An 8,927-nucleotide genomic window follows, 5' to 3' on the forward strand; every position below is an offset into this window, starting at 1 on the left:
CACGGGAAAGGTAGTATTGTGAAACACTGCAGATACGAACAACTTCCTTAATTTTGCCCCGACTGACCATACTCCGTGAAATTTTCCCAGACCTCAATTGAGGAGTTTTGCTGCTCGAAGTTACCTCAGAAACCCTGTTAACTCGTAATGTGCTGAGCGAATCGCAAAACAGAAAGCATTTTTCACGGAACACAAACAAAACTGGCATGCCGAATGCATTTTCAGACAGAGAGATGCATGAATGCTAAATGTGTCACAGTCCGAGGGCATGAGTCATAAAGTAATCTCACAACTAAAAACAGGGCAATTCCAAACTACTCTTTCAAACATACTGCAGCGTTAGTGCACCACCACTTTCCAGACAATGCTGAAAAGAGAGATAGAAAGAACATCATAAGAACGGGCCATAAAAAGTGAATTTCACCAATCACAGTCTCGGTTAGATTACCTTTTCCTTCTGATGACTCCAGGACGGAAATGAAGGAAATGGGAGAAATTCAATAACATATGACACCGAAATTCATTGGAACGATTTTCCCATTGGACAGAAAACCAAATAACGACGAGTCGAGTCACCGCAGGACTTTGTTTCACAACAGCGATGAAATAATAGTCTCCATTCGGTTCCAGTAAAAGCACAAATCGCTTTGGAACAGCAGAGCTGTTTGCGATTTTCCGCGCGGGAGGCGAACGCGATCATGACAGCAGAGACACTTGGACACTTCGGTCAAATAACCATGAGCTGCTAGACATTACTACAATTTCGATTCTTGCTTTGCTAAATGATTTCACACATTGCTCGAAACAGGACGACTTTCACGTTTACACGGAACACGAAACACACCTGACTACAGGGAAAATGCACAAAGCTGAGCAGGCCGTGTTCCACATCAAACCGTGCAGCATTTATTCAGTCACTGTGTCTGTTTTGCAGAAGAAGGGTCCCAAAGAATGTTCTCCACCCTAAAACCGGAGGTCGCATTACAATCCGAGAACGACAGATCACATTGTGAGCATGCTCTGACCTCGGGGCCGGTTCGAGATGCCACTTTCCGTGCCTTTTACTTTAACCGTGCAATTTGCTGCAGAGATGTTCACTCCTGGACATGAGCCACGTGGATACCAACTGAGTCGGAAACCTGTGCGGGAATCGACGAGAAGGGATTCAATAAATTTTGCTAACTTCCATGGTGCTTATTGGAAATGCAGTTTCTGTTCAAGTCAATCGAAAAGGCAGTTTCTGAACATAGTAACAGAAGTCAAAAGGTAATGACCTCACCCCACCCCCACTCCGGAAGAGGTGCTAACTGCCCTTGAGTGCTTTTTGATCTCGATGTGAAGAGCTCACACGCCTCTGAGTCACCTTCAAGTCTCTGTTTGCGGAGTGAATCACAAAGAAGGACTTTTACCAGAGCTGCAACCGCCTCACTTCCCCACTCGCTCTCCCCTTTTACATTTTCCTGCTCGTCAGTGATTTAAAGAAAACCAAATGGATGCGATGTCATTCTGTAGCCTCTCTGTCGATTCCTCCGTTTCAGTTCCAACATGGCTTAGATCTCGGGGCGCACCTTAATATTAGCGGCGCTATGAAAGCACAAGTTCAAAGGTTCCTCTGAGAGTGTAAATTATTTCATTGCTGTTGCTGATTGAATGAGCCACTAACGTGCGAACTGCCCCAAAATATGATTCAGGAATCTGGTACCAACTCTCGCGCGTTGAATAACGACAGACAGCTTCCAAATGAGGCCTTTCAGAGACGACTTTGGGGTACATTTGACAGACAGACAAGTTCAGGAATCCGTGGTGCGCTGTGACACCAGCGCAGCAGCTTCTTCCCTGCCTTTGAACCGGGCCGCCTGCGCAAGGAATGCAAATGCGGTACTGCTTTTCGTAGAAGGATCAGAACGCGGCAAGGACACTCTCAAACAGAATGGCATATGCATCAGAACCAGGTTGGAGAAAAACTTTATAATGCTTTACACAGTAATTAAATGGAGTTGCCTTACATTTCACTACGAGAGCAGATTCTTTCAAGCAAATTCGAAGGCAGGTTTGCAGGTGGGAAAGCAAGCAAGAAAGCTCCGTTCTTGTCCATGTAAAAGGCTGCAGTTGACGAACAAAGCAGTTTCTGCCCAGTTTCGAACTGGGGACCTTTCGCGTGTTAGGCGAACGCGATGACCACTAAGCTACAGAAACCAGCCGATGTCACCGCCCTGTGGCGCAGTGGCATCCAGCACTGAAAGTTGAAGCCATTCTCTGTTTCACCTTTCTGTTTCCAATCGCTCGTTGTTGTCCAGCGTAATTGACATCTTGAAAACGATAAAAAAAAGACACGTGAAATTGATGACAATATATAGACAATGATTTCGTCAATGTTTGGACCGGAGGGCGAGGTGGAATAAGCTGGGACGACTTTCCCTGCAGCGTAACGGCTGCGATATGATCTTATGGAAGGGTTGTAAACTGAGTATTTCTGTGTTTTACCCAAATTGGGGTGAGTTGAAAACTCGAGAGCATAGGTTTAAGGTGAGTGGGCTGAAATTGACAAACGACCTGAGGCACATTTCCCACACAGAAGGTTGTGCGTGTATGGAATGAGCTCCCAGAGGAAGTGGAGGAGGCTATTACACTCAGACAATTGCAAAGGTAATCGGATGAGTTTCTGGACAGGATGGGTTTAGAGGGATTGGGGCCAAATGCTGGGGAACGGGACTTGTTTAATTTTGGTTATGTGGTGAGCATGGATGAGATACACCTAAATATCTGTTTCCACGCCGTGTACCCCCATAACGTCTTGTTGCTAACACTGGCTTTAAAGGATTACTTTTTAGCGGAGTTTTCCATCGCAGTCTGTGGCACAATCGTTCAGTCTGTTCGACTGCTCACGGGGAAGGTAGTATTGTGAAACACTGCAGAAACGAACGACTTCCTTAATTTTGCCCCGACTGACCATACTCCGTGAAATTTTCCCAGACCTCAATTGAGGAGTTTTGCTGCTCGAAGTTACCTCAGAAACCCCGTTAACTCGTAATGTGCTGAGCGAATCGCAAAACAGAAAGCATTTTTCACGGAACACAAACAAAACTGGCATGCCGAATGCATTTTCAGACAGAGAGATGCATGAATGCTAAATGTGTCACAGTCCGAGGGCATGAGTCATAAAGTAATCTCACAACTAACAACAGGGCAATTTCAAACATACTGCAGCGTTAGTGCACCACCACTTTCCAGACAATGCTGAAAAGAGAGATAGAAAGAACATCATAAGAACGGGCCATAAAAAGTGAATTTCACCAATCACAGTCTCGATTAGATTACCTTTTCCTTCTGATGTCTCCAGGACGGAAATGAAGGAAATGGGAGAAATTCAATAACATATGACACCGAAATTCATTGGAACGATTTTCCCATTGGACAGAAAACCAAATAACGACGAGTCGAGTCACCGCAGGACTTTGTTTCACAACAGCGATGAAATAATAGTCTCCATTCGGTTCCAGTAAAAGCACAAATCGCTTTGGAACAGCAGAGCTGTTTGCGATTTTCCGCGCGGGAGGCGAACGCGATCATGACAGCAGAGACACTTGGACACTTCGGTCAAATAACCATGAGCTGCTAGACATTACTACAATTTCGATTCTTGCTTTGCTAAATGATTTCACACATTGCTCGAAACAGGACGACTTTCACGTTTACACGGAACACGAAACACACCTGACTACAGGGAAAATGCACAAAGCTGAGCAGGCCGTGTTCCACATCAAACCGTGCAGCATTTATTCAGTCACTGTGTCTGTTTTGCAGAAAAAGGGTCCCAAAGAATGTTCTCCACCCTAAAACCGGAGGTCGCATTACAATCCGAGAACGACAGATCACATTGTGAGCATGCTCTGACCTCGGGGCCGGTTCGAGATGCCACTTTCCGTGCCTTTTACTTTAACCGTGCAATTTGCTGCAGAGATGTTCACTCCTGGACATGAGCCACGTGGATACCAACTGAGTCGGAAGCCTGTGCGGGAATCGACGAGAAGCGATTCAATAAATTTTGCTAACTTCCATGGTGCTTATTGGAAATGCAGTTTCTGTTCAAGTCAATCGAAAAGGCAGTTTCTGAACATAGTAACAGAAGTCAAAAGGTAATTACCTCACCCCACCCCCACTCCGGAAGAGGTGCTAACTGCCCTTGAGTGCTTTTTGATCTCGATGTGAAGAGCTCACACGCCTCTGAGTCACCTTCAAGTCTCTGTTTGCGGAGTGAATCACAAAGAAGGACTTTTACCAGAGCTGCAACCGCCTCACTTCCCCACTCGCTCTCCCCTTTTACATTTTCCTGCTCGTCAGTGATTTAAAGAAAACCAAATGGATGCGATGTCATTCTGTAGCCTCTCTGTCGATTCCTCCGTTTCAGTTCCAACATGGCTTAGATCTCGGGGCGCACCTTAATATTAGCGGCGCTATGAAAGCACAAGTTCAAAGGTTCCTCTGAGAGTGTAAATTATTTCATTGCTGTTGCTGATTGAATGAGCCACTAACGTGCGAACTGCCCCAAAATATGATTCAGGAATCTGGTACCAACTCTCGCGCGTTGAATAACGACAGACAGCTTCCAAATGAGGCCTTTCAGAGACGACTTTGGGGTACATTTGACAGACAGACAAGTTCAGGAATCCGTGGTGCGCTGTGACACCAGCGCAGCAGCTTCTTCCCTGCCTTTGAACCGGGCCGCCTGCGCAAGGAATGCAAATGCGGTACTGCTTTTCGTGGAAGGATCAGAAGGGGGTAACTACACTCTCAAACAAAATGGCATATGATCAGAACCAGTTTGGATAAAAACTTTATAATGCTTTACACAGTAATTAAATGGAGTTGCCTTACATTTCCCTACGAGAGCAGATTCTTTCAAGCAAATTCGAAGGCAGGTTTGCAGGTGGGAAAGCAAGCAAGAAAGCTCCGTTCTTGTCCATGTAAAAGGCTGCAGTTGACGAACAAAGCAGTTTCTGCCCAGTTTCGAACTGGGGACCTTTCGCGTGTTAGGCGAACGCGATGACCACTAAGCTACAGAAACCAGCCGATGTCACCGCCCTGCGGCGCAGTGGCATCCAGCACTGAAAGTTGAAGCCATTCTCTGTTTCACCTTTCTGTTTCCAATCGCTCGTTGTTGTCCAGCGTAATTGACATCTTGAAAACGATATAAAAAAGACACGTGAAATTGATGACAATATATAGACAATGATTTCGTCAATGTTTGGACCGTAGGGCGAGGTGGAATAAGCTGGGACGACTTTCCCTGCAGCGTAACGGCTGCGATATGATCTTATGGAAGGGATGTAAACTGAGTATTTCTGTGTTTTACCCAAATTGGGGTGAGTTGAAAACTCGAGAGCATAGGTTTAAGGTGAGTGGGCTGAAATTGACAAACGACCTGAGGCACATTTCCCACACAGAAGGTTGTGCGTGTATGGAATGAGCTCCCAGAGGAAGTGGAGAAGGCTATTACACTCAGAAAATTGCAAAGGTAATCGGATAGTTTCTGGACAGGATGGGTTTAGAGGGATTGGGGCCAAATGCTGGGGAACGGGACTTGTTTAATTTTGGTTATGTGGTGAGCATGGATGAGATACACCTAAATATCTGTTTCCACGCCGTGTACCCCCATAACGTCTTGTTGCTAACACTGGCTGTAAAGGATTACTTTTTAGCGGAGTTTTCCATCGCAGTCTGTGGCACAATCGTTTAGTCTGTTCGACTGCTCACGGGAAAGGTAGTATTGTGAAACACTGCAGATACGAACAACTTCCTTAATTTTGCCCCGACTGACCATACTCCGTGAAATTTTCCCAGACCTCAATTGAGGAGTTTTGCTGCTCGAAGTTACCTCAGAAACCCCGTTAACTCGTAATGTGCTGAGCGAATCGCAAAACAGAAAGCATTTTTCACGGAACACAAACAAAACTGGCATGCCGAATGCATTTTCAGACAGAGAGATGCATGAATGCTAAATGTGTCACAGTCCGAGGGCATGAGTCATAAAGTAATCTCACAACTCCCAACAGGGCAATTTCAAACTACTCTTTCAAACATACTGCAGCGTTAGTGCACCACCACTTTCCAGACAATGCTGAAAAGAGAGATAGAAAGAACATCATAAGAACGGGCCATAAAAAGTGAATTTCACCATTCACAGTCTCGATTAGATTACCTTTTCCTTCTGATGACTCCAGGACGGAAATGAAGGAAATGGGAGAAATTCAATAACATATGACACCGAAATTCATTGGAACGATTTTCCCATTGGACAGAAAACCAAATAACGACGAGTCGAGTCACCGCAGGACTTTGTTTCACAACAGCGATGAAATAATAGTCTCCATTCGGTTCCAGTAAAAGCACAAATCGCTTTGGAACAGCAGAGCTGTTTGCGATTTTCCGCGCGGGAGGCGAACGCGATCATGACAGCAGAGACACTTGGACACTTCGGTCAAATAACCATGAGCTGCTAGACATTACTACAATTTCGATTCTTGCTTTGCTAAATGATTTCACACATTGCTCGAAACAGGACGACTTTCACGTTTACACGGAACACGAAACACACCTGACTACAGGGAAAATGCACAAAGCTGAGCAGGCCGTGTTCCACATCAAACCGTGCAGCATTTATTCAGTCACTGTGTCTGTTTTGCAGAAGAAGGGTCCCAAAGAATGTTCTCCACCCTAAAACCGGAGGTCGCATTACAATCCGAGAACGACAGATCACATTGTGAGCATGCTCTGACCTCGGGGCCGGTTCGAGATGCCACTTTCCGTGCCTTTTACTTTAACCGTGCAATTTGCTGCAGAGATGTTCACTCCTGGACATGAGCCACGTGGATACCAACTGAGTCGGAAACCTGTGCGGGAATCGACGAGAAGCGATTCAATAAATTTGGCTAACTTCCATGGTGCTTATTGGAAATGCAGTTTCTGTTCAAGTCAATCGAAAAGGCAGTTTCTGAACATAGTAACAGAAGTCAAAAGGTAATTACCTCACCCCACCCCCACTCCGGAAGAGGTGCTAACTGCCCTTGAGTGCTTTTTGATCTCGATGTGAAGAGCTCACACGCCTCTGAGTCACCTTCAAGTCTCTGTTTGCGGAGTGAATCACAAAGAAGGACTTTTACCAGAGCTGCAACCGCCTCACTTCCCCACTCGCTCTCCCCTTTTACATTTTCCTGCTCGTCAGTGATTTAAAGAAAACCAAATGGATGCGATGTCATTCTGTAGCCTCTCTGTCGATTCCTCCGTTTCAGTTCCAACATGGCTTAGATCTCGGGGCGCACCTTAATATTAGCGGCGCTATGAAAGCACAAGTTCAAAGGTTCCTCTGAGAGTGTAAATTATTTCATTGCTGTTGCTGATTGAATGAGCCACTAACGTGCGAACTGCCCCAAAATATGATTCAGGAATCTGGTACCAACTCTCGCGCGTTGAATAACGACAGACAGCTTCCAAATGAGGCCTTTCAGAGACGACTCTGGGGTACATTTGACAGACAGACAAGTTCAGGAATCCGTGGTGCGCTGTGACACCAGCGCAGCAGCTTCTTCCCTGCCTTTGAACCGGGCCGCCTGCGCAAGGAATGCAAATGCGGTACTGCTTTTCGTGGAAGGATCAGAACGCGGCAAGGACACTCTCAAACAGAATGGCATATGCATCAGAACCAGGTTGGAGAAAAACTTTATAATGCTTTACACAGTAATTAAATGGAGTTGCCTTACATTTCACTACGAGAGCAGATTCTTTCAAGCAAATTCGAAGGCAGGTTTGCAGATGGGAAAGCAAGCAAGAAAGCTCCGTTCTTGTCCATGTAAAAGGCTGCAGTTGACGAACAAAGCAGTTTCTGCCCAGTTTCGAACTGGGGACCTTTCGCGTGTTAGGCGAACGTGATTACCACTACACTACAGAAACCAGCCGATGTCGCCGTGAGATTGATGACAATATATAGACAATGATTTCGTCAATGTTTGGACCGTAGGGCGAGGTGGCATAAGCTGGGACGACTTTCCCTGCAGCGTAACGGCTGCGATATGATCTTATGGAAGGGTTGTAAACTGAGTATTTCTGTGTTTTACCCAAATTGGGGTGAGTTGAAAACTCGAGAGCATAGGTTTAAGGTGAGTGGGCTGAAATTGACAAACGACCTGAGGCACATTTCCCACACAGAAGGTTGTGCGTGAATGGAATGAGCTCCCAGAGGAAGTGGAGGAGGCTATTACACTCAGAAAATTGCAAAGGTAATCGGATGAGTTTCGGGACAGGATGGGTTTAGAGGGATTGGGGCCAAATGCTGGGGAACGGGACTTGTTTAATTTTGGTTATGTGGTGAGCATGGATGAGATACACCTAAATATCTGTTTCCACGCCGTGTACCCCCATAACGTCTTGTTGCTAACACTGGCTGTAAAGGATTACTTTTTAGCGGAGTTTTCCATCGCAGTCTGTGGCACAATCGTTTAGTCTGTTCGACTGCTCACGGGAAAGGTAGTATTGTGAAACACTGCAGATACGAACAACTTCCTTAATTTTGCCCCGACTGACCATACTCCGTGAAATTTTCCCAGACCTCAATTGAGGAGTTTTGCTGCTCGAAGTTACCTCAGAAACCCTGTTAACTCGTAATGTGCTGAGCGAATCGCAAAACAGAAAGCATTTTTCACGGAACACAAACAAAACTGGCATGCCGAATGCATTTTCAGACAGAGAGATGCATGAATGCTAAATGTGTCACAGTCCGAGGGCATGAGTCATAAAGTAATCTCACAACTAAAAACAGGGCAATTCCAAACTACTCTTTCAAACATACTGCAGCGTTAGTGCACCACCACTTTCCAGACAATGCTGAAAAGAGAGATTGAAAGAACATCATAAGAACGGGCCATAAAAAGTGA

General features: G+C 45.6%; 1 non-coding gene across 1 annotated transcript; it reads right to left on the reverse strand.

Annotated features, from left to right (window-relative positions):
* Window positions 1-7,874: 7,874 nt before the first annotated feature.
* On the reverse strand, window positions 7,875-7,947 carry trnav-aac (transfer RNA valine (anticodon AAC)). Its single transcript has one exon. It is a non-coding gene; the product is annotated as a tRNA-Val (tRNA).
* Between the last annotated feature and the right edge of the window lie 980 nt (window positions 7,948-8,927).

This window comes from Chiloscyllium punctatum, chromosome 12, assembly GCF_047496795.1.
Source record: "Chiloscyllium punctatum isolate Juve2018m chromosome 12, sChiPun1.3, whole genome shotgun sequence".
NCBI lineage: Eukaryota > Metazoa > Chordata > Chondrichthyes > Orectolobiformes > Hemiscylliidae > Chiloscyllium > Chiloscyllium punctatum.